Genomic DNA, 25,422 nt, shown 5'->3' on the forward strand with positions numbered 1-25,422 from the left:
TTTATCAAAGTAAAGTCTATATATAATAGTAAGGTGCATACATCGTAGGCATACATCTCAAATGACTTTTAATTTTTACACAACAAATACCTGGACAGAGTATTCAGATGAAAACCCAAACCCAAACCCAACCACCCAGAAGCTTAGCAGAAACCTCCTCAGGCCTTTTCCACTTCGGACCCATCCTCTCTACAGTCAAGTGGAACTACTATCCTGACCTCTAAATACCGTAAGTTATTTTGCAAGTCTTTGAACTTCCTACAGATGCAATCACATAGTGTGGATGTTTCTAGCCATCTCTTAGACATTATGGAGAGTTGGCAAGCATATGGAAAAGTGTTCTGTGTCTGCTAGTTGACTAGATGTTCTCAATGCGTGTGTAAGTTGATTCCCCTTTTCTTTATAAATGATTCTAGAATGAACCACCAGCAACACCTTACATACAAAATCTAGGGAACACTAAGGGGTTAGAAACTGGAAGGCTCATCATATTTTTCTCATAATTTTCTGCTCCCATGGCAGTAACTCAGACCATCCCTCTGGAGAAGGTCCTGAGTCTCAGAATGTTTGTCCTACAAGCCACTCAAGGGTGACCAGATGGCACACAGGCTGTGGGCTGTCGCTTGGCATAGCGTTCCCTGGAGTGGTCCAAGGAGGCACTCTGCCCCCTGAGGGTGAGCCCTCAGGGCCCTCCCTCTCTGCTGCTGGCGTTCGGTGCATGTGGAGCGCATAAGGCCATGAGCGGCATCAGCTGTATTTCACGCCACTAGTCTGGAATTAGTGACCTGTTTACAAAAGGCAGACTGCACTTGCAGATGTGACAAAAAATAGGGAGGCCAAAAGGATGGGCAACATATGACAGGCACTGTATATAAAGCAGAAGCACAGAATCCCCTTCTAATTATAAAAACACACAAAACATGTGCAGCCAAATCCAGCTCGAGCCAAATGCCACCATTTCCACACTAAGAATCTTCCAGAAAAAGAGCTGATTTAGATTTATGACCTAATCCCAGTGACAAATGTTTTATTCCACCACCACCATCACCCACATTCCAACTTCTGTCATGGGGGAGCGGGTCCCACATTAGGTAGTTTGGAAATCTCAACGTTATTATTGATTAGTCACAAGTACATAAAAACATACCCTTTACCTAAGAGATGCTATAACAACACCAGCTAATTTCAGAACTAGCTACTGTGATATTCTCAGAAGAAAGAACTTCTTTTGGACCAAGTGGAGCTTTCAAACAATGGTGACTGAGGAGAGATAGCTAGAGGTGGGCTGCCTTGGAAGACAGGGTTTTAATTCAGAGTTTCTGTCAGGAATTTTTTTTTTTAAGATTTTATTTATTTATTTATTTGACAGGCAGAGATCACAAGGAGGCAGAGAGGCAGGCAGAGAGAGGGGAAGGGAAGCAGGCTCCCTGCTGAGCAGAGAACCCGATGCAGGACTCGATCTCAGGACCCCGAGATCATGACCTGAGCCACCCAGGCACCCCTCTGTCAGGAATTTTGAACTTGCAATTTCCTTTGCTTTCCTTTGAAACATCCCTTCCTTCGACAGGCATCCTGGTTATTACAAGTTTATATTGGATTATTGTAGGACAAGACAGAATTGTGTGGGTCCAGTAAATAAACATAGTATTAAGGAGTAATGCATGGAAACAATCCCTGTGACTCAGTAAAAGGCCAATTTTAAAAAAGAAAGGAAAAATTCCTTGACTCGGCAAGTACCTGCTCTGACTGAATTCCCCTCCTATTAGGCTGTGACTGCTTCACAGAGAAGGAGCCAGACTAACAGAACAGACAGGAAGAGAACGGCATCATGAGAAACAGCAGGCCACCGGGACTGTTCTGGGTGAGGACTGATCTGTTCAGGCTGTGGGTGACTCTACCACCGCCTGTTCTGCTAATGAGCTGGAAAGGGCAAGTGAAGTTCCTCAGGCAATTACCTCAGAGCCAGTATTAGTCTTTACGTTCCCATCCCAAAGGGGCATGGCTCTCACGCGGGGTGGAAGGATGGAAGGATGAAAAGACGGAAGGAGAGAAGGGCAGGCTCTGGGAAAGAAACCCAGGAGAAGAGACGCAAATAAAAGGAGGCCGGGCCGTAGGTTAGCATGAGGAAGCGAGTCCTGGGCAAAGCAGGGAGTGGAAGCAGCGGGAGAACATGGCCTGCTCCAATGTCCTTGTTGCAAAGCCCAGGGCCCACAAGAGACAGAAAGGCAAAGGCCACAGTGCCAAGTCCCTTTCCTCCCCTCAGAAAGTTCTCCTTGTCTCAAGGGGTAAACAGTCAGCAGGGCGGGGAGAGGGGCAGGAACAGACGTAAGAGGAGATGAAGAAGGGGCCCTGGGATTTGAGAAGGCTCAAGGGCGGAGGTCAACAGGGAAGAGAGAAGCAAGGGCATTAGGGCAAATGAGTTCTGTTCACCCAGCTGCTCTGACTTGGGCCCCATTCCTCAAACATCAGGCTTCTCAAAGCATACTCAGGACTTCCTCAGGCCCAGGTGAGGAGCAAGAACTTGGAAGTGAAAGTAGCCTTCTCACCTAAGAAAACAGCAACAGAGAGAAGGGGCTCACCACCGCACCAGCTCAGGTGAGCAGGGCACAAGGTCCCGCTACCTTCCCAAGGAAGCCGACTTGAGGCTTGAGCCAAAGCAGACACTGATTTTAGAATCATCTTCTTGCTTCTTTCCATAGCTTGCTTTCTGAGAGCCTGCTAATGAGCAGAAAAGGCAGGCAATGAGAGTGGGAGCAGGAACAGCGGAATGGCACTTCTCCACAAATAAATCAGTCCCCAAATATTGGAAAGCTGGGTGTGTGGGTGATGAGTGACAGAGTGTGAAATCCTGAGATGATATTTTTTTCCCCCAACGCTGTTCAGTTGCCTTCCTCAGCCCCCAAGGATGGATGTGATCTGTGGAGTCCCTTTGCAACACTGCTATGACGGCCAAGGGAGCAGAGGCCTGGCTTCAACTTGTGCTGTCTGATGAAGGCCGCCCACCCTCCCAGAAAAGTGGCGACTCACAGCAGGCAGGGGCAAGACACCCAGTGTCCTTTTCTTAATCAGTCTCCCACGATGTTGTGCAAGTTAGAATGCTGAGGTTGGGATAGACGGACAGGCCTGAAAAACTTGATTTCTCATATTTTTGCTCCACCCCCTCCCCTTCCCAAGGGAAAGGCCCATGTGTACAAAAGTGAGGAAATAACCAGAAACGAAAACTCCTTTGCTCTCCGTCACTCTCAGCCAAAATTTAAATTCATCCCAAGCTAAAAGCAGTATGCCTGCCATGGCTGTCAATCAAGGCCTCAAGGACTTGTGAGATTTTTCTGTGTGTCCCCTTGCCTTACACATACAGGCTGTGTCCGCATTAATGGGACTTCCACGTGGGTACAGCAGTCCACGAGGTAGTCTCCAGTTTTAGTCATAGCGGCCTATAAGGGTGTACTTTTCTTATAGCCTTTTAAAGGAGGGATAAAGCCAAGAGACAAGGGCTCTCCACTCTTCCCCAGAATGTCGTTCAGTGTTGGTAAAGCCCAGTGACTTAAGTTCCCTTATGGGACCAGAGCAAGGTGTGGGATTGAAGACACTTGCCCGTCAGCATTCAGGAGGAATTCATTTCTGTCACTGAGGGCCTCATCTATGCCCGTCTCTTCTCTAAAATTCCCAACAACCCAGCGGGTGAGAGACTTGTGTGCACATTAATTTGTAATAATAATAAAAAATGTTTTTTCATAACAAAATTAGGCAGACAATTATGTGCTCTAAGAGCACAGAGAAGACACGTAGCACTCAGGGGACGGTGTGCAGGGGGCAATTCAAAGAGAGGGTACTACTGTGGCCTGAGGGGTGAATGGCTGCTGTGAGGAGCCCCCAAGGCAGCCTGAGGTCAATCCCAGGTGCCCTCCTGGACCCGTGACCATGGGTAGGTTTCTGAACTTTGCCAGGACTTGGTTTCCCATTGGAACTGTGGTGAATATATAAAGCATTAAAGAAAGAGCCCTGCCATTGGTTAACGATTCTTATCATCAGCAACAGCCTAAGCACAGAGGCATTAAGGAAAACATTTCTAGATAAAATGAAAGAATATGACTCTTCTCAGTATAGTCATTCCTGCAGTGAATAGGGGAACAGCTGATTTTTAAGCTGTAAAGCAGATGTTTCTTTGGCATAAATAACATTCAATGAGCTCCTAAAAATGACTGTATGCAGACCATCTTTTAATGGTTAGGCAAGCATCTTTGCCCAGCACACCACATGGGGTTTAGTAAATATTAACCAGAAATGACTGCTCAGCCCGCCGCCCCCCAAGAAAACAGCTAACGAATACAAACTGCCAAAAACCAAACCTATGAACCTTTTACATATTTGGGGTACACAGGATTGCTCTTCCCCTAGAGAACTCGATTTTCCCTTCCCTGTTTCTGGGGACTCGGCTTAGACGGGAAAAGGCGGACGTGAACAGGTTATTTATTTGGAAATGCAGCCAGGCTGCATAGGACTGTGGCACGGTCCTTCTCATTTAACCCCCTTGGAAATCTGATCCGGATGGATTTAGAGAAAGGGGGAGGGAACCGTCCGGCATGCTTAATCTCTTCAAGTAATTAAGATTTTATCGATGTCTCGCACAGCCTCTACTGTTCCACTGAGTTTGGCAGTTAACTCCGCATTTAAGACCTCCCTAACACGATAACGACAACGCCGTCCTGTCCGTCATTATCTCGCGGTTGCAGGGCCGTCTGCCCGATTCCCAGTCGGTTTTCCCGGCCACCGGCTCCTGCATTCCTGCCTGAGCCCCGCAGGAAACAGAGCCTCTGCAGCTGCCAGCCTTTATTTACACACATTCCTGCCTCAAATTGAATTAATGAGCATAATTTAACTCAGGCGATGTCCTCCCCCCGGCTCTCTTTCCTCTTTGCCCCACAGGCCCGCCTGCTTGCTCCCTCACACCCTCCCATGGAGATCTTCCTGGAAAGGACCCAGGCACTGGGCTAGCGTGGACAGAACTCCGAACAGACTCCACCTTCAGTGTCCTCTGAGCCACGTGGGGCTCTGGTTAAAAATGCAGATTCGGACCCAGCAGCTCCACGTTGGGGCCTGAGACGCAGAATGTGAACAAGCCCTCTCTCCGGGGATACTGAGCTCTGCCAGTCTGGGGCCCACACTGGGAGGAGCTGCTTTACCCAACGACTTACCTGTGCTGAACAGAACAAGCCAGGTCCTTAATGAGTAATCGGAAGGCAAATGCTAACTTCTGATTAGCAAATGTTAACTTCTGGAGAGATCTTCTGATCTCTCCAACTGGGCTGATGTCATGGAAGGTTTACCAAAAGCATCCCCGTAGGGGATCTGTTTACCTTGTCTCCCCTCCCCGTGTGTGTGCACAAAGAAAACAGAGTAAAGTCAAACCACAAGTCCCTACCTCCTAAATGCAGCCCTACACAAATTCCAAACCTAGGAGCTAAAAGAAAGTGTAGAATTGGAATCCTGGGACCCTTAACTTTTACACAAAAAGCAGAAGTAACCCCACCTAAGAAACTTCAGTGTGGATGTGGTTAGAAGCAGGAGGTCTGTTTATTGCATTGGGCAGACCAACGAGGAATTTCCTGCACTCTATGCCAAAGTCCGAGTGCAAGGAACTTTCTCTGAAGTCCATGCAATGAAACCAGCAGATCTATATATTCACACATTGTATACCTTCGCTAGTTATCCCTGGCAAAAATCCTCCCAAATTATACCAAGTGTGGAAACAAATTAAAAAGGGAAGGAGGAAAACACTCCCCCTAAAACAAAAGAAAGTAAATGAATATATTTGAAAACCACTGTGTTGATGGCTTGGATTTTGTTCTTCCTGGATAGGTGTACATGTAATACCTCCAGCAATAAATATCCTTAAGCTTGGGCCCAAAACTGTTTGCCCAGGTCCACACAACTCCATATTTGGCTGCTTCAATAGAGAAAGGCTTTCATGTCAAATTTTGCACAGAAAAGTAGATTTGGGGATTTTTTTTTTTTTTTTGAGGAAAGATTGAATTTATCATGAAACATTTTTCACAGAGAAACCAGTAAAAGGAACCACCTTTTTACCCAAACCACAAAGACTGCAAATTCCTTTGCTAGAAAAGTTGGCTGCTTCTGTTGAAAAAATTAACTTATGCAGAATAGCTTCTGGGGGCATGCAGGGATAGACGAGATTGTGTTCTCTGTGTAGGAGAACATAATTTGTAATGGCCAATAGTAGCTCCTGTGAGAGGAAAAATGGTAGCTTATCAATACCATTTCCTTACTGTAAAGGTTCTCCCAGCAGACGTACAGGTATTAATCTGGATGTATTCCAGAAAGATCTTCACAATGCCTAAATTCTGCAAAAACAAAGCTCATCTGAAACTTTTCATTACCACTTACAGCCTTACTGTTGGGATTATAAATGCAATAGCAACTTCCCTTGGTTTCAGTAACTGTGTCGCTCAAGTCCAAACTGCCACAATGTTTTAATTAATGTGACAAAATAATGCTAATCACAGTTTTTCCTCTTTTCTCTCTCTCTTTTTCTTTCTTTCTCTCTCTCTCTCTCTTTTTTTTTTTTTTTTTTTTGGTTGCTCCTGACTTGACAGCAACCTGAGAAAACAAAGAAATCACACTTTTTAAGGTGATGAAATGTTTAGCTATTTCACACGCAGCCAGTGTGCCAAACCTCTACGGATCAGCTACTGGATTTTCTTGACACACAAGGAAAAGGAAAATTGTTATCTGAATTGCTCTGGACAATGGCAAATTCCAAGTAATTATCTATCTGCATATCATTAATTTCTGATTTTAGGATTATCTGAGATCTGAGTATCCATCACAGCCTCTCTGCCCAAAACAGGCCATACCACAGACAGTCCCTCACCCCTGCAGTCTCTGTCCTGGATGCCACCTTCTCTTTACCATCTACATTTTTTTCTCAAAGATTTTTTTTATTTACTTAAGAGGGAGCATACACAGGAGAGCACAGACGGAGAGGGAGAAGCAGACTCCCCACTGAGCAGGGAGCCCGCTGTGGGGCTCCATCCCAGGAGCAGAGTCAAGGCAGAACCTACCGAGCCTCCCAAGCACTCCCACCATCTACATTTTTAAGCATACAAAGCTCAGATCTGCCTTTCCTCAAACTCTAGTTTTCTTAGAGGGAAGACTTTTGCTTGGTCTCCGTTCATTACTCAGTAGTATGACTACTTCTCGAATATATTCCAATCTGTGAAGTTAGGCAAATTTGTTTTCTCACTGAGACAAGGTCTTCCAGAAAAGGTCTAGGATTCTCCTCACTCCTTCCCCATATGGAAACCTAATGGAAATGATGTTTCTCTCTCCTGTAATCTGCAGGAGAATGTGGGCAGTGCCAGGATCATTACAAAACACATCTGAGTCATTTAATAATAAATCTGCTAGAGAAATCATCCACAGAAAGGAAACAGCTAGTGCAAGGCAGGAGACCAGGGCAGGTCTGTCACATGCGCCTGCCTGCATTTTAGGGACCCCAGGGATTATGGGTAGAAGTGGAGTCCAAAGTCCATCACTAGCAGAGGCCCATAGCTAATGGTCACCGTGCCAGGTTGTGTCCTGATCACAGGGTCCCAGGGTAGCTTCCATGGGTTCTACCAGCTTTCTGAATCTGGTTCTTAAGCTTCTCCACACATCTTGTGGGCTGCATCACTTCCTTCCACATTTTCCTTTTCTGTTTATCAAGTCAAAGCCAGTTTTCTTTTCCTTTGTTCACTGCAATCAAGGACCCTGCCTGGTATAATTAATAAAAAAAATAAAAGTTAAGCATGTTTGGGTCATAGCCCCAAACAGTCAAGGTCAAGACAAATGGCTGATAGAACAGCCTACTCTCCATCAGAAGACTTCACATAGTGCCACCACCATGGATATTTTCTTGGGGGCTCAGTGAAGAATTTCTAAGATAGAGACGCTGGCAGGGAATAAGAGTCTAAGATTCCCCCCCCCCCCACCACCCATGGAAATAAACCACAACAAAAAGTGATATCCAGAGTCCTGATTCTTTGAGTTTACTTAAAATCTTGTTTTTTTCTTTTTCTTTCTTTTTTTTTTTAAAGAATTTATTTATTTATTTGACAGAGAGAGATCACAAGTAGGCAGAGAGGCAGTCAGAGAGAGGAGGAAGCAGGCTCCCTGCTGAGCAGAGAGCCCGATGCGGGACTCGATCCCAGGACCCTGAGATCATGACCTGAGCTGAAGGCAGCGGCTTAACCCACTGAGCCACCCAGGCGCCCCTTAAAATCTTGTTTTCAATGCCAAATACTCTCTCTTCTCCTGCCATTTCAACACGTCCTATGGAGCAAGTACGTGTACAGACCATTTGTGCTCTACTGGAGCAAATCGCATAAAATGTCTATGAGACAGGCGGGGCAAGGCTGTGCACCCTGTAACACAGGGGACTGGCACAAGCAAAAATTAGGGATGCTGGGTGGAGCTCCAGTGATGAGAGGGACTGTAGGGAAAGGAGCTTAAGTTTGCAGCCTGTGTGACCATGGAGAGTAGTGACAGCCCCAGAGAGGGGGAACACGAGGGAAAGCACGAGAGCCAGAGGAAGTGAATGAGGATTTCAGAGGCCAAGTGTGTGGATGACACAGAGCTAGGCAAAATTATTTAGACTCACCATATGGTTGGTACCAGCCTGTAACATTATTTGTTAGTTTCGATACAAATCGTACAACAAATAACGAGTAACCCAGCACATCTGAGGGAGCCTTACTGGCAAGGACCAGGGAGGGGGCAACTCATCCAGTTTATATTCTAGTCCTTCCCTCGCGCCTCAGTCATCTGTCCCCTCCACACTTACTGAGTTGTCTTCTACATGCCAATGAGGGTGCTGTTCCTCAAGAAGTTCTCCATTCCCAGGGAAGAACTGAAAACCCAGTTTTCCCCAATGCTGAGCGGAAGCGAGTGGTTCAACTATCAACCTTTTTCTTATAATCTATTTACCAAATTATTTTATTGATCTTCTAAGATTGACACATATTTCCGGTCTCAAGGTCTGTCTTTCTGTGTATAGTACGGGCTCTGTTAGGAAGCCATCAGAAAAGGTGCATTTACCCCTCAGATAGCCATTACAAGTAATGAATAGTGTCCTCATGAGCTCTTTTTTTTTTTTTTTCTTTTAAGATTTTATTTATTTTTTTGACAGAGAGAGATCACAAGTAAGCAGAGAGGCAGGTGGGGTAAGGGAAGCAGCCTCCCTGTTGAGCAGAGAGCCCAATGCAGGGCTCCATCCCAGGACCCTAGGATCATGACCTGAGCTGAAGGCAGAGGCTTAACCCACTGAGCCACCCAGGCGGGTCCCCCTACCATGAACTCTTAATGAACAAAACTAATTTTTAAGCCACATCTGAAGGTTTGAGGGGCTTGTAAATAGGCTTCAGAATTCACTGACATAATCTGAGTAGTAAACAGCCTGAGAAGGGCTTTCTTGGCAAAATTGTGATCAATAAATGACAATGTAGACTTAGCAATTATAGCAGTGGACAAAAGCTTAGAAAAACCTTTGCCCTAAGGAACGGGAGAAAAAGATACGCTGGAGGAAACTCCTACCGAAAGGGAACTTGAATTAAGAGACAGGAAAGAGCAAGGGGTAGAAATGACAGAGAACATCGGAAGGAAAAACAGTCAAGAGCTAGCTTTAAAGAAGGAAATATTTCTATAAAACTAATGAAGATAAGCGACTCTACGAAATTGAAAGCAAAATGATATGGAGAATTCCAAAATAATTCAGCTTCAAACACACACTTTATTAGTCAGATGTTTAGCGTTTAGAGTTCTAAGTTTTGGAATCCATTTCACCCAGAGGATGAAGAGGTAGGCTCTGAGACCACCGGACCCAAACTGCAACTTTCTAGAATGACAACCACCCCATACTGGCAGGGACATAGCCAACAACGAGGAATAAAGGAGTAATTCCATTTCTTTAAAGGAAAAAAAGGTGATTTTTGGGAGAAAGTGTCCCTAAAACGGCATCTATCAGATGAGGTCAATCCCTAAGACCTATGTCAGAAGGACCTCAAAAAGGCTTGGATGGATAGTATTCCCATATATGGCAGGAACATGAACATGAACTATCTTCATCAGGTTATTCTGCTATGTTTGAACCATCGAAAACACTGGAGAAGAAAAGGATTATTTTTCTTTTAACAAAATGAACAAATCCCCAAGTAGACAATTTCACCAGTTATCTAAAATTGCTTCTTGATTTTGTATTTCCTGTTCAAAACAAACAATTTTGACATAATAAGCTGTTTTCTAATATCATGGCCATCTCAGAATTTAAAAATCTCATTTAGAATCAACCAGTTTATATGACAGAAAACTACTATAATGCCCTAATGCATTCCTTTGAGTCATGGAAAAATTCAGTGTGTGTGTGTGTATGTGCACACATGTGTGTTACTACCCAGACAAGGGCATTTGTTATTATTTATTTATTTGGGGGGGGGGTTCATTTTAAATGATTTAGTAGTCAGGTAGGTTAACACAAAATAATACTCAAATGTCCTCTATTTCCTTTTGTTTCTACGTATTACTTTTCCCACATTAATCATAAACAGGTAAGATTCTGACTTACTGTCTTACAGGACCTTTCTTCATGGTCAATTTTTCTCTTTCTTGATGTCATATCTAAGAAACTTTCTCAACGACCTTGCAGTTTCCTTCAGTGAACTGTGGAAAAAAAACCCTCTCCATCCAGCTCCCTAGCCCCACCTGGCCTTCTCTGTCACGTGAGGACTTCTGGTACTGCCTGTTATCAATCACGTGTCCCTCCCTCATTCTCTTCCTCCCCTCTGCTGCTTCTGGTTTTACTGGGTGTAGAATCACTTCATTTACTGCTTTTCTTTCCTTTAATTATGATGCTCTGTTGGAGACAGAGAAGTTTCAAATCCTATACTTTTTCTTTTCGTGTAATATCACTTTACTTGGCACTAAAACTCTATACCCCAACTTGGCTCCTGGTGCCAGATCCACTCATGCTTTAAATCTCTCTTCTAAGGTAATCCTGGAGTCTGGATTGTTCCACCATCTGGGTGAGGACCAGTACCTCCAGAGAAAGTCTATTTCTTCCATGAGCTCAGTCCAGATTTATCAGAGTCCAGCTGCCACCTAAACTCTCCCTAACCTTGACTTTTTTTTTTTGACCAAAAACTTCTTTTCAACTATGCACTTATATTTATATTACTCCAAACATACCAGTCTCTTCAATATAATAATGAAAATGCCATCCGATGATGCAGTGGGTTAGAGGACTTACATTTCTGCCAGATGCACTGTCTTCATCAGTTTTATCTCCTATAATAAGACCACTGGATAATGACTAGCTTAGCACGTCCTTAAGATTATGTACTCAAGAATCTTTCTTTCTTTCTTTTTTTTTTTTTAAAGATTTTATTTATTTATTTGACAGACAGAGATCACAAGTAGGCAGAGAAGCAGGCAGAGAGAGAGGAGGAAGCAGGCTCCCTGCTGAGCAGAGAGCCCGATGCGGGGCTCGATCCCAGGACCCTGAGATCGTGACCTGAGCCGAAGGCAGAGGCTTTAACCCACTGAGCCACCCAGGCGCCCCACAAGAATCTTTCTTTATTCCATTTTTGCCTTCCCTTTACTAGCAGTTCCAAAACAAACACTTGTCTTGAAGCAATTTGACATTATTATTAACCCTTTACAAATACCAGTATCAACAATTACTATGAAGCAATTATCACCCAGGTAGCTAAAATAGCTTGGCTACAGTTTTAACTGGAAATGGTCTAAAATCTTTCAAGTGTAAATCATTCTTTGGGTGGGAAAAATGTATGGTTTGTGCTAACTGGTTTTTAGCACACTTATGAAAGGACGCTAAATTCATTAATCTACCCATCATTTACTATGTACAGATCCTTTCCAGGTGATTTCCAAATGTTTGAGTATGTGGCACCTGCTCTTGTTATCAATTCAGCAAACAGAGACTAAGAACCTACTGCACAAAGCCAAATCCCTTCCCCATGTCTATGTGAGAGGCATCTCATTTAACTTTACTAATTCACATTCTTTTATGGAATTTATGGAATGCCAGGAAAGAGGATATATTGAAGAGCATTCACTTTCCTCTTACAGCTCCCAGCTTAGAGGAAGAAACTGATATAAATTATGAAATCACATACATGTATTTAAAATGCATTTTTAAAAACTGTGATTAAAAAAACACCTAACAAAATGTATCATCTTCACCATTTTTTGGTATGTAGTTGAGCAGCATTCACTGTGTTCTCATTGTGGGGCAATACATCTCAAACTTTGTCATCCTGCAAAACTGAAGCTCTGTTATACGCATCAAACACCCCTTCCTCATTTCCCCCGTGCCGTCCAACCCCTGGAAACCACTGTTCCACCTTCTGTGTCTAGAAACTTGACTTCTCTAGGTAAGTGGCATCATACTATATTAGCCCTTTTGTGTCTGGCTTAGTTCACTTAGCCTGATGTCAAGTCTCACCTGTATTACAGCACGGGACAGGACTTCTTTCTTTTTAAAGGCTGCATGATATGCCTTCGACCTACAGATCACCTTTTGGTTATCTGTTCACCTAACAGCAGACGTTTGGGTTGTCCCTCTTTCTTGGCTGTCTGAATATTGCTGTTACGAACAAGGGTGTGCAAATATCTCTCCAAGGGCCTGCCTCACATTCTTGTGGGCATATGCCCAGAAGTGGAATTGCTGGGTCATACGGCAATTCTGTGTTTACTTTTTTTTTTTTTTTAACTTTATTTATGTAAGCAATCTCTACACCCTATGTGGGGCTCGAACTCATAACCCTGAGATTAAGAGTTGCATGCTCCACTGACAAAGCTGGCCAGGTGCCTCTCTGTGTTTAATTTTTTGAGGAGCCTCCATACCATTTTCCACAGTGATATACCATTTTACATTCCCACCAACAAGGATTTCAGTTTTCTACATTTTCATAACACCTGTCATTTTTGGTTTTTAAACAGAGGTCACCTTAATGGGTGTAAGGTGTTACCTTGTGTTCACATGTAAATTTTTAATTGTGGTAAATGTAACAAAGGAGAGGCAAGTCAAATTAAGGGCACATGTACTAGATGAATTTAGCCTGGTCAGGAATGCAAGGAAAGGCACCCTCAGGAAGGAATGACTCATGAGAAGTCTGCACTTGATCTTAGCCAAAAGGCTGAGAAGCGATTGACTCACGTGAAGTCTGAAAACTATATAAGGATTAGCTAGGTGGAAGGTGGAGACCAGGCCATTCAGGAGTTGAGGGGAGTACGTGAAAATGCACTGTGAGAGTGTAAATGTGGCAGGCCAGGAAGCAAAAGAAGACCAGTGTGGGTAGGGTGAGGAGAGAGGAACAGTACTATAGGAGAAGTCAGGGCTTCAGAGGGCCTCAGGGACCAGGAACATAACCTGGAACTTTCTCCTGAGGGCAAAAGGAAGCCTGGGGAAAACTATATCAGATTTGTGTTGTGAGACTGTTTTGACTGCAATAGAGCAATGGTTGCAGACAGACTAGAAGCCAAGTAGCTAGTCAAGAAGCTACTGCAATAATCCAGGCAAAAAAACTGCTTATGGTACCAGCTAACTGGACAGGATCAGAACTGGAGGGGAGAAGATACATGTAAGAGACATTTAGGAGGTAAAAATGACAGAGGACTTGTATTAAGCAACATGATGGAAAGAAGGGGCCTAGAACTCTAGCAGGAAAAAAGGACAAAGGGTTCACATGATCTTAGATGACTAATAATCCTACTTAGAAATTATCACTCATTGAACACATTAACCATTTGTTAGGAAGAAATCTAATTTATTTTCGGTGCCATAGGTTATTATTGCTTAGCTGGTTGCTTCGTGACATAAATGTGACCAAAGTCCTGGATCCTGACCTCTTTCCCCCCACATTCAGGAGGAAATGTCTGGGGTATTAGCCAACACTTTGGAAAAACTACTTAAAATCAGACCCACACTTTATAAATCACGGTTTATAAACTCTGCTTAAAGCAATTAATAAGCACAGATTAACAGCTCAGTTGTCCAAGATTTTATTTTTTAGGGAAGGCCTTGTGTAAGAGCCAAGACCCTTTGAAGTGCAAGCGACTGAAATGAAAGTCAGGGAGGCGCCCCCTGCGTGCAGGGAAGGGACTTGGAGGACCAAGTTGCTCCCGGGATCCAATTCGAACTGAGGCAGGGTTTCCTTACCTCCTAATCTTGCTTGCACTAAATTTAGCTTTGGAGAATGAGTCTGGGTTTCCAAGTCCCTTTTGGTCAAGAGCGTGCTGGCCAGGAGAGGGGCTGCCGGCCAGGGGTGATTACTGAGCCCTTGCATTGGGTCTGGTCTGACTTGAGATATACTGTCAACCTAACACATGTACAGGATTCCAAAGATTTAGTACAAAAAGGTCATAAATTATCCCACTAATGATTTCTTTTTTTTTTTTTTTTAAAGATTTTATTTATTTATTTGATGTTGATCTCAAGTTGGGCTAAATAGATTAATAAAACTAACTTCATTTTTTTAAACTTTCTTTCAATGGAGCCACTAGAAAATTGAACTGTATCCATGTGTGGCTCATGATATTTCATGACAATGAACAGCATGGACAGCACTGCTCAGGGTCATTCGAAGCTGACATTTTGAATTGTTGGCTGCCAAAGGAAAGAGGCCTCTCTCAGAAAAGCTTCCACTTCTTAACATCCCTGCTTTAAACAATTTGTTCTACCCAAACCTGTCTTCTTGTTCTTGGGTAGGGAAGGAGGAGGGGGAGGCTACAAAAAGTAGGCAACGTCCCATGGCACTCAAGTTGGAGACAGCAGGAAAAGTTCACAAGCTGCTTTTTTACAACATAACAATGACTGCCAACTTTCCAGAAGGCTAGGAGAGTTCTATCTTCACTTGACCCAGTTTTACCTCTTGTGTCTGTCACTTAGCAATTTCTTCATTTTCAGAAGTAACAGAAATCCAACTTGAATGGTCTTAAGTAAAAATGGGAATATATCAGTATGTGCATCTAAACATTCAGAGAAAGTCCTAGCTTCAGGCAGAGCTGGATCCAGCCCTGCACTCAATGCTGTCTTCTCTCTCTCTTTCTCTCTCAGTACAGCTTTTCCTCTGTGCTGTGCTCAGAGGCCCAGCCAGGCTCTCTCTCTGTGGCAGCCACTGGCAACTTCAGGCTGACATCATCTCTATAAAATAAGCCTGGCAGCAAAAGTGTTTTCCCCTTCCCTTATTAGTTTCCATTAAAAAAAAAAAAAAAAAAATCTGGGGTGCCTGGCCTTCAGCTCAGGTCATGATCCCAGGGTCCTGGGATTGAGCCCCACATTGGGCTCCCTGCTCAGCGGGGAGCCTGCTTCCCCCTCTCTCTCTCTGCCTGCCTCTCTTACTTGTGATCTCTAACTGTCAAAAAAAAAAAATCCTTGAGGAGCACCTGGGTGGCTCAGTTAGTTAAGCAGTGGCTTTCAGCTCCAGTCATGATTCTAAGTTCCTGGGATCGTGTCCCCCATTGGGTTCCCTGCTCAGCGGGGAGTCTGCTTCTCCTTCTACCTTCTACTCCCCCTGCTTGTGCTCTCTGACAAATAAATAAATAAAATCTTAAAAAAAAAAAAGTCCTTGAACTGTCCTTAAGTGGCCTGGTGTGGGTCACCATGCGCATTTCTGAATCAGTCACCATGGACCACGATATGAACACTCTGGTTGACTAGCCCTGGGCAGGTCCAGATCCAGAGGTGGAGTAGAGGCAGAAACGGCACTGTCTCAATGCATATTCTGGAAGGGGGAAAGGCTTTAGGGGCTGTGACCGGGAAAACAGGAAAGGGATGTGGGGCAGGTGGTTGGTGACAAGATGCTCTTGCACCTAGGATGTTAAAGAGGTGTCCGCGGCTGCTGAGCCAGTGGGTGGGCCTTGCCCTCACGGTGTGCCCAGAAGTCTACACAAACATGTCCATCTTCCAGTTTCTAGCTTTTGTTACAATCAGGTTGCAGACATTAAAAAACTAAAATAACACTCATGAATGAATGTGCACTACAGGCACAGACACAGGTAACGTACATTCCTCTTTTCCTGTCTTTAGCTGAAGGAATGTCAAACTCTTACAATAGCTGGTTAATCGCCGTTCAGAAAGCATACGATCTCCTCAGCGGATTCTGATATTTTATGATGCCAATGGCCACAAGAGTCACTGAAGAGAGGACTAACCTACTTCAAGTCCTTTCACTATTCTGATCTTCTTGGATTCTGGTGACAGCAGCTTTGCATCACTGTTTTTATACAAAATAGGAAAGGCCTGGCATGGGCTTAACAGCAGGCTGTGATTCTCTTTGGTTTAACCTACCCTTTTCTTGCTAGGTTATCTTTTCTTGCACAAATCCTTTATCTGCTGGCCTTTCTCAGGCAGCTCTGCACCTCTTAAATCAAACAAACCTAAAGAAAGAGGTCTCTGGGTGGGAGAACTACGGTCCCCCACTGTGGTTACCAGACAAAGCCATTTTCTTCTGCAGATGTCCGGGAAGTAAACCCCTGCATAGAAACTCTCAACCCCAGTGCCGCGCATACACATTTCCACATGTTTGGAGAAAGGAAAAGTTCAAAACCACATCAAACATACTCTGTGACCGCTGAGTATAAATATTACAAACAAACAAAATCAGCATGTAATGTGTACTTTAATTTGCTGACAGATATTTTAAAAAATTAACATCCGAGTGAATGGCAAATGCCAACACCACAACAAAACCTTTCACTGAAGAGAAAAATAACTCACAATCAAAGCCGCCTGGCCTCTAATTAGCACACAGCATCCTTGAAACGAGAGGCCAAAATAAAATAAACTGCCAAAAGAAAGAGAACGGTGGTGGTGGTGGTGGGTGGGTGTGTGTCTGGGGGGAGGGAGGGCAGGAACTTGAAAATTAAGGCTTTCCATGATGTACTTAAACACACACACACAACAGACATTGTCTGAAACCTACTTTCCTGGAGTTCAATACCGGAAGATTGCAGCTCAAACACAAAGTATGCGTATGTTTCTGACTCTACAATTATGTCTTAAAAATTCTTTTTTTTTTTTTTTTTTTTTTTAAAGGGTCTTGTTTATTTATCTGGCAGAGAGAGAGAGAGCACAAGCAGGGGGAATAACAGGCAGAGGGAGAAGCAGATTCCCTGCTGAGCAGGGAACCCGATGGGGGACACGATCCCAGGACCTTGAGATCATGACCTGAGCCTAAGGCAGATGTTTAACTGACTGAGCCACCCAGGTGCCCTGTACTAAAAACTCCACTACACTGCAGGGTAGGTGTCTTACTACGCAACTTAATAAAAGCAAAATTTTAAGGAGACTCACCTGACACTTATTCAACACACGGCTTATACCAAGCATACCCTGGGGGCTCTTCATAGTGACCAAGGCTGGGCATCCACACCCTGGAGTCTAGCCACCTTGGCAAGCCCCAGCTACTCCACTCTGGAGCCTGTCCAACATGCCGCTGCTCTCTTCCCAAGCCTCTGTACCTTCCTATGGCTGCCAGATTACCATGTGAGCTAATGCTTGATTCACTGTGGAATTGCAAATGTACAGCATATTTATACGAAGTACCTCTGAGACATAGTAAGTTCTCAAAAAATAGTACCTAATGTTATTTACATGCCTTCTTTTCTTCAATCTCTCTATTAACTCCAAAGGTAGGTACTATCTTCTCCACATTCCTGATGAAACTGAGGCTCAGGATAACACAGTCACAGAGATTATGAACAATGGACTGTAGCACAGAAGCAACCAGGAGAAAGTGGCTGGCCCCATTCCTGCCCATACAAAGAATCATAAATAGCTTTAAGGAGCTCATTCATTTTTAAAAATATACTTCCCCCTTGTTTGGAAATCAGGGAAAGGCAAAAAACCCCAACTTGGCATGATATGTAACAACTACAAAGGCCACGTTCTGAGGAAGCTGTCATCCGATGCCTGAATTTTCTGATTTTAGAGCCCAAATATTTATAGAGCCAAATATTTATAGGGAGAACTCATCTTGATATCCCTGATCAAGCGAAGGTTTGTTTTTCTTTTCATCATCAATAAATAATTTTTGGTGATAGTTTTAAAGTTTCTCAGTTCCCGTGATTGCCTCTGACAGGGGTTCGAATGGGGGGCCTTTAAGGACAGCAAACACACACAAATGGGGGGACCCCTGGATGTGGGTGACAAGAGTTACAGGAGAAACCAGGGAGTCCTTAATTTTGCTCATATGTTAGTTAGCCAGATGATAATGCCGTCCAGAAACAGAGCAAGTCAATCTTACTATTACACAGAGTGTACAAGTTTAAAGGCCAGAATGAAAATCGGACTTTAGCAAATAACTGGGCCAAATTCAATAAATAAGAAAACTGTACAAAGAAGATGCCAGAAAGTTATTTCAAGCCAAGAGGCAAGTCTCTACGGATGGGGCTTTCTACCTTATCAGGTTGACCACTTTTCACATATATGAGGCCACAGACTTGTGAAGTACATTATTTGAGGAAAATAGGACCTACTCTATCAATATTGCTATATTAAAGATAATTCTAATAAGCTTGCAGTATTCGTGTTAGGTGTTTCTGGGCTGTTATTACCTAAAACACTAATAATTGTGACATTAAAGTGATTCTTTATTGTTATCATTCACTTATTTTTTATATTTATAATATATTATATTATATTATATATTTATATATTTATTTGTTATATATATTTACTGTATATTATGTATAATATATATTATTATTAAATTTATTACTATCTATTTATTTACTTTTAAATTTTACTTAGTTAACATTCAGTGCAATACTGTTTCTGGAGAATTCACTGATTCATCATTTATATACAACATCCAGTGCCCTCCTTAAGACCCATTACCCATCTAGCCCATCCCCCCACCCACCTTCCTCCATCAACCCTGAGTTTATATCATTAAGAGTCTCTTATGGTTAATTGCCCTCTCTCCCTTCACCTCTTCCCATTTATTCGCCTGTTTTCTTTTTTGAATTCTGCATATGAGTGAGATCATGTAGTACTTGTCTTTCTCTGACTGACTTATTTCACTTATTATAATACACACTAGCTCCATCCATGTGGCTGCAAATGGCAAGATTTCATTCTTTTTGATGGCTGAGTAATAATCCTGCATGTGTATGACTACACACACCACCTCTTCTTTAGCCATCAGTGGAGGGACATTCAGGCTCCCAACACCATTTGTTGAAGAGACTGTCTTTTTCCATTGGATACTTTTTCCTACCTTGTCGAAGATGAGCTGACCAAAGAGGTGTGGGTCCATTTCTGGGTTCCCTATTCCCTCCCACTGATCTGTGTGTCTGTTTTTGTGTCTCTACCATACTGTCTAGACGATTATAGCTTTGTAATAGAGCTTGAGGTCTTGAATCGAAATGCTTCCAGTTTTGTTTCTTTTTTTCAGGATTGCTTTGGCTACTCTGCATCTTTTGTGGTTCCATACAAATTTTAGGATTGTTTGTTCTAGTTCTGTGAAGAATGCTGGTGGTATTTTAATAGGGATTGCATTAAATGTGTAGATTCTTTGGGTAGTATAGACATTTTTAACGAACAATGTCTGTTCTTCCAATCCACGAGCATGGAACATTTTTCCATGTTTTTGTGTCCCATTTTATTTCTTTTACAAGTGTTATTAAGTTTCCGGAGTGTAGATCTTTTACCTCTTTAGCTAGGTTTATTGTTAGGTATCTTTTTTTTTTTTTTTTTTTTAACCAAATCTTTAAAGAAATCAAAAACCACCCAACTTCGAATATAGTATACAATGCAATGTTAATGCTTAAACCTGTCTTTTAAAAGTATGTATTTCCAGGATACCTGGGTGGCTCAGTCAGTTAAGCCGCTGCCCTCAGCTAAGGTTATGATCCCAGGGTCCTGGGATCGAGTCCCACATCGGGCTCCTTGCTCAGTGGGGAGCCTGCTTCTCTCTGCCTTTGCATGCTTGTGCTCTCTCTCTCTCTCTCTCTGATAACTAAATAAAATCTTAAAAAAAAAAAAGTACATATTTCCTCGATTGATTATATGCTGATAAGTATAAAAGAAATATCCTAACATCTGTGTGTGGGTGGGGTGCCTTTTCCCTGCACATGCTACTCCCAGAGGACAGGCAGCACACGCACAGGGTGCTCCTTGGAAAGCCAGCAGGGCTGTGGGTTGGAGGGAACTTTGATGCTGCCTTCATTTGGTGGCTCAACAATTGCACAAGAAATTCTGGTTGTTTTTTTCCCTTTAGATCACGTCTTTCATGGCAGCAGCAGGATTCTGGAGGCAGCTTCCCTCCTTATGGCTGAACAGCTCTGGGCAGCAGAGAAGCAACTACCTCACACACAAAAGAAGGCCATTTCTTTGATGGATTTCTCCCAGGAGCAAGCATGTGTCCATCTCAGAAGCCTCTGGCGAATGTCTCCTGTTTCTCCTACTGGGTTTCTGAATCACTGACTACAGCACGAGCTGGGATCTGGCTCTCGCCTGGAGTCAGGGGCAGAAATGACACTGCATAGGTGTTGGGCCTCTTACACAAGGTCTGGTATTTGCCTACAAACTGGGCCCCTTCAGAAAGGGTGGTGGAGAATGGATGCTGGGGGTGAAACAACCTTGTCCCACGCCAGGAAAAGTTAACTTATGCACAGGTTCCCTCCTGGCCCTCGGGCCAGTCTCTGTCCTACAGAGATGTTCTACAACCCCAGCTGAGTAAAGATGGGGGCCGATGGGGCCATGACCCTCCTGCCTCGCTTATCTCCCAGAGCACATGCCACTTGGAAACAAAACCCCCTCTTTTTACATTTGGTGTGGAAAAGACCTGAGCCTGAGACCCTACCAGTCTGAGAAGTCCCAGAGGAAGCAGTCACTTAGGGAAGATGGGTGGTGGGTTACTTTGACCAAGTGGCAACCACTCCTCCTTCAGTATACTGTTCACCCACTGGGATCTACACCATGTACACACAAGTGTGGTATAAAACCTAAATGTAAACCCATTCCTGTGTTTGAAATTAAAAGAGAAAAGAAAGCCTGGCTGGAGCCAGGAGTTTGGCACGGCAGACAGAGTTAGCAGTTTGTAGGCTTTGAAGTGAAAGGTTTTTTTTTCCCCTCTTTTACTAGCAATGAAAAGGACATTAAAGGAAAAGCACCAAAGGTGATGAGGAATATTTTTCCATGGCGAACGATGTAATGTCTTTTGGTATAATTCTCTATTTAGAAAGTGAGGTGCCTTAAAGCTGTCATTGGCGATACCTGCCACGTCTTACGTAACCACTGCCCAGGGGACATAAATCATCTGTGGATATTTTAAATAACACCATCTTCTCCTAGAACACCCTGCATGACTCAAACACTGAGACGGAGGAATATTTCAGGTGTTTTGGAGCAGTTCTCAGACATTCAGGGAGGAACAATTTGGAGGTTTATTAAAATTCACAGGCTGGGGCTATGCACCCAGGGACTGTGGTTGTGTGTGCCTGTGCGTGTAAATGTGGGTGCGTGCATATTGCAAGAACATATTTTCTGGGTGGGGAGGAGGTTGTTTTTTAACAAGCAACCTAGACAACACCTGGGTGGCTCAGTTGGTTAAGTGACTGCCTTCAACCCAGTTCATGATCCCGGGGTCCCGGGATCAAGTCCCGCATTGGGTTCCTAGCTCCATGGGGAGGCTGCTTCTCCCTCTGACCATCTCCCCTCTCATGTTCTCTCTCTCTCTCAAATAAATATATAAAATCTTTAAAAACAGAAACAAACCAAAACAAAAACCCAAACAAGTAACCTAGATAATTCAGATGCAGGTGGTCCCTGGACCTTACTGAGAAATATCACATCTAGAACCTATAGAATGTTAAAATTCTTTGACCAAAAGAATTAGGAGTTGAAGTCACAATACTTCTATTTACAGAAGTTCAAAACTAATTAGTTACTTCCGAAAAAAGAGCAGGCATGTTTTCCATTTCCCTTGGGTTTTCTTATTATACCTGTGCGACATTCCTCAGAGATAACAAGGGTGGATAATATTATTCTAACTTTGCCGATAAGGAAATTAACACAGGCTAAGTGATTTACCAAAGGTGACAGAGCTAGTTGGGGCAGGTCTCTTTAGTCTTTTACACAGACATCAAATGAGATGGCATCCCCTCAGATACTCCCCAAGTCAAAAGCCTTCAGAAACATGTGAAGAAAATAGCAGTACATTTCCTGATCCGGTTTTAGATAAAGTTTTCCTCATCTCTAAACAAATGCTCTTCCTCAGCAGGCAGCTCTGAGCTAAATGAAGTTTAAAATTTTCTACCTTGAGCACTGGCTTTGGGGACCCATTATGGAGATGCTTGTAACTCACGATCATGCTACTGGGAGAAAGTAAAGCAGATGGTCCCCTATGGAAAAACATCAGCACATGTTTTCCCTGGTAGGGGACTTTGGCATTAACTTGAGTTTATAATAGATAGATATAACTTGAGTTTTTAATTCGCTTTAGATCTAGTTTGGACCTAGAAAAATGGAAAAACAAGGTGTCCCTTAAAATCCCACAAATGTTGTGTATTTTTAGGAGACAGAGTCCGCAGATGACTTCTTTGATTTCAGAAACTTCCACTGGGACTTTCTGGGGCTCACTGTCTGGTTGGGTTTTGTGTATCATATCATGAGGTGCTGGAGGGAAGATAAAGACCCTTTGACAGTAGAAAATCACTCTCATCTAGAGCCTTCTCCTCCCTTGCCCTCGAGGGAAAACCTGCCTTCTCCCTCATGAGAAAAACTCTTGATATAATGGACAAGACAAAGAAAGAAATATTTAACCAAATCCATTAGGAAATCCCAGCAGGAACAATGTACCTTTTCAACAGTTTAGGATGTTATGAACAGACAGAATGTTTTGTGTGGGGCATCTGTCTCAGGCTCCCGAGTGAGAAATGCTGTTTGCCATTAAACCCTAGTTTCATTCCAAAGCTCAAAAGAACCGTGTTCATTTGCTCTGTGAACTACAAAAAAATGGTTTATATAAGTCACTAGAAACATCTAATAATAATAATAATAATAATAATAATAAAAGTCTTTTCCCAGAGTACCCCTCACTCCTAAGCATTCACCAATTGTCTTAGTTCAGGCTTAGCTCTTACACCACACACTGGGTGGCTTATCAGCCAGACATTTATTTCTCACGGTACCGGAGTCTGGACATCTGAGATCAGGGTGCCGGCATGATGGTGAGGACCCTCTTTCAGCATCTAACTAACTTCTCATTGTATCTTCAACGAGACAGAAAACAAGTGAGCTAGATCTCTGGCTCCTTCTTATAAGGAGCTCTAATCCTCTTGATGACCTAATTACTTCCCAGAGGCCCTACCTCCAAATACCATCGCACTGGGGGGGTAGGGCCTCAACACGAGACTTTGAGGTGAGGACACAAACACTGAGTCCATAATGACCACCCGGGACCAAAGAGATGACCATGGCTTGGGCTGATTTTCAATAGTAGCCCCGAAGAGCCCGGCTTCCAGCTTTCTTCATGACAGCCTGTCATTCCCTCAGAGGCAGCAGAAGTCTTTGGGAGACCTCTGACTAGTTTTGGTCACTCTCCACGTAAGGGCTTCTTCAAAAGGGTTCAAAGAACAAACAAACCGCTGGGCAGCAATAGCAGGTGAAAGAGTGTTAGGATGGCTCTGACACTGTATTTCTGACACCCTGTCCCCACTAAGAGGTCTTCATTGGAGGAAGACTAGTGATCATAAACCGGCCTTCACACACACACAGCAGAATACCCACTCGGAAGTCCCATGACATGAAAACTACCTTAATCGTCTTACTCGGTATCTAATGAGAACCTCACCTTAGCCAGCTGTGTTCGATTTCCAAGTAACATCATTTACCTCATACAAACCCGCCAAACAGTGAGAATGACGTAAAAAATTAAAAAATGAAAAATTTATACCAAAATGACACGTGATTTGATATTACGATTTCTTTGCTTTGGGATGGCAGGAATACCTTGTTAAATGCGTTTGAAAGGTCCGCAATGACAGAAATTTCACCATTAGGCCAAGCCCTCACACCATACAGACCAGCACCCAACTTGGAGAGTGACCATGTGGCACGGTTAGTAGTGTCTGCCCAGCAGATGCGGCCTCTCTGCCCTTGGAAAGTAGCTTGTGGCTTGGAGTGAGAGTCAGAGGCCAATCTAGCTTGGGCACCTCTAACCTAGGGTTGCTGCTGCAGATGCATGCAGAGGGGGTTCACCTGGGTATCTCTCTGGTGAGGGCACTGGGAAGGGCTTCCAAGAAAATTGATTTTGTTGGCCAGTCACACATGGACTGATCCCATTCTGCCAGTTGTCACTCTTCTCTCACCTAAGAAACTATCTGCAGCAATCAGCTGCTGTCCAGCACCAAAAAATTCCCCAAAAGAAACAGTCACGAGGCCATACCTGCCCTTTCCCAGAAGGAAGAAAACCCAAAAGCAGATATTTTAGGCACCACCACCTTGCCAAGTGACCATCGTTGTTGTGAATACTTGTCTTGGTTTGTTTTTTTGGGGGGGATGAATCACATTGCTTTAAAATAGAACTGATTTCTTGAAATGCTCTACAATCTTCCTGATTCATTCAACGTGCTGTAATTTCCATCACCACTTGTGTGTGGGAAAGAACTGCCAAGTGTGTTACGGGTTTGTCCTCATTCCTCACTGTGTAGATGTGTTAGGGGACTATGTGCCCCCTTCTATATCACTGGTCTGTCCTGGCCAACACCTGCACTTAAGGAGGTCCTGGACACCCTGGGGTCTGATGGCTACTGATTAGCCAAGGGAATAAGGCAAGTAATGCCACCCCTGGGTTATCTCACATGACATAGCTGCTGCACATGTATTTAGGGTTGGGCAGACCAAGGAGTTTGGGCTTATTTCTGCAGAGGAAGTGAGGCTAGGATAATAGCCAGATGTGCCATGCACAGGCCTGGTGCTATAATATGCATTCCTGGGGCAGAAACACCAGTGGAAGTCCATGACCCATAGGTCTTCTCTTCTCATCCTCGGATCTGTCCCCCAGCATAAACGTCCTCATGCAAGTCAGGGTGGCTATAGAGAGGCAAACATCCAATTGGCCTTGCAACTAGCTGCCCCTTGGGCTAATGGTATTCACAAAGGCTTGGATATGGGGAAAGGACCATGCAGGCCTGGGAAGTGGGCTTTTGTTGCTATTGAGGAAGGAAACCCAAGATCTTAGAAACCCAGGGAATGGACTAGAAGTAGGATTCTGGCTCTGGGTACCATGGGCAGATCAGAAAATGGGGGTCAATGGGTGAGGCTGGAGTGTCTGGGCCTGTCCAGCTTCATCTGTAAACTGAGGTGGTTTGGAACCTGGAATTGTCAAATTCCTCTCCAGA

General features: G+C 43.7%; 1 protein-coding gene across 1 annotated transcript in view; it reads right to left on the bottom strand.

Annotated features, from left to right (window-relative positions):
• Window positions 1–25,422, bottom strand: part of ATP8A2 (ATPase phospholipid transporting 8A2) — a gene marked incomplete at its 5' end in the record, with an annotated part of 618,696 nt that overhangs the window by 121,015 nt on the left and 472,259 nt on the right. The window lies entirely within an intron of this gene.

This window comes from Mustela nivalis (genome assembly GCF_964662115.1).
Source record: "Mustela nivalis genome assembly, chromosome: 15".
NCBI lineage: Eukaryota > Metazoa > Chordata > Mammalia > Carnivora > Mustelidae > Mustela > Mustela nivalis.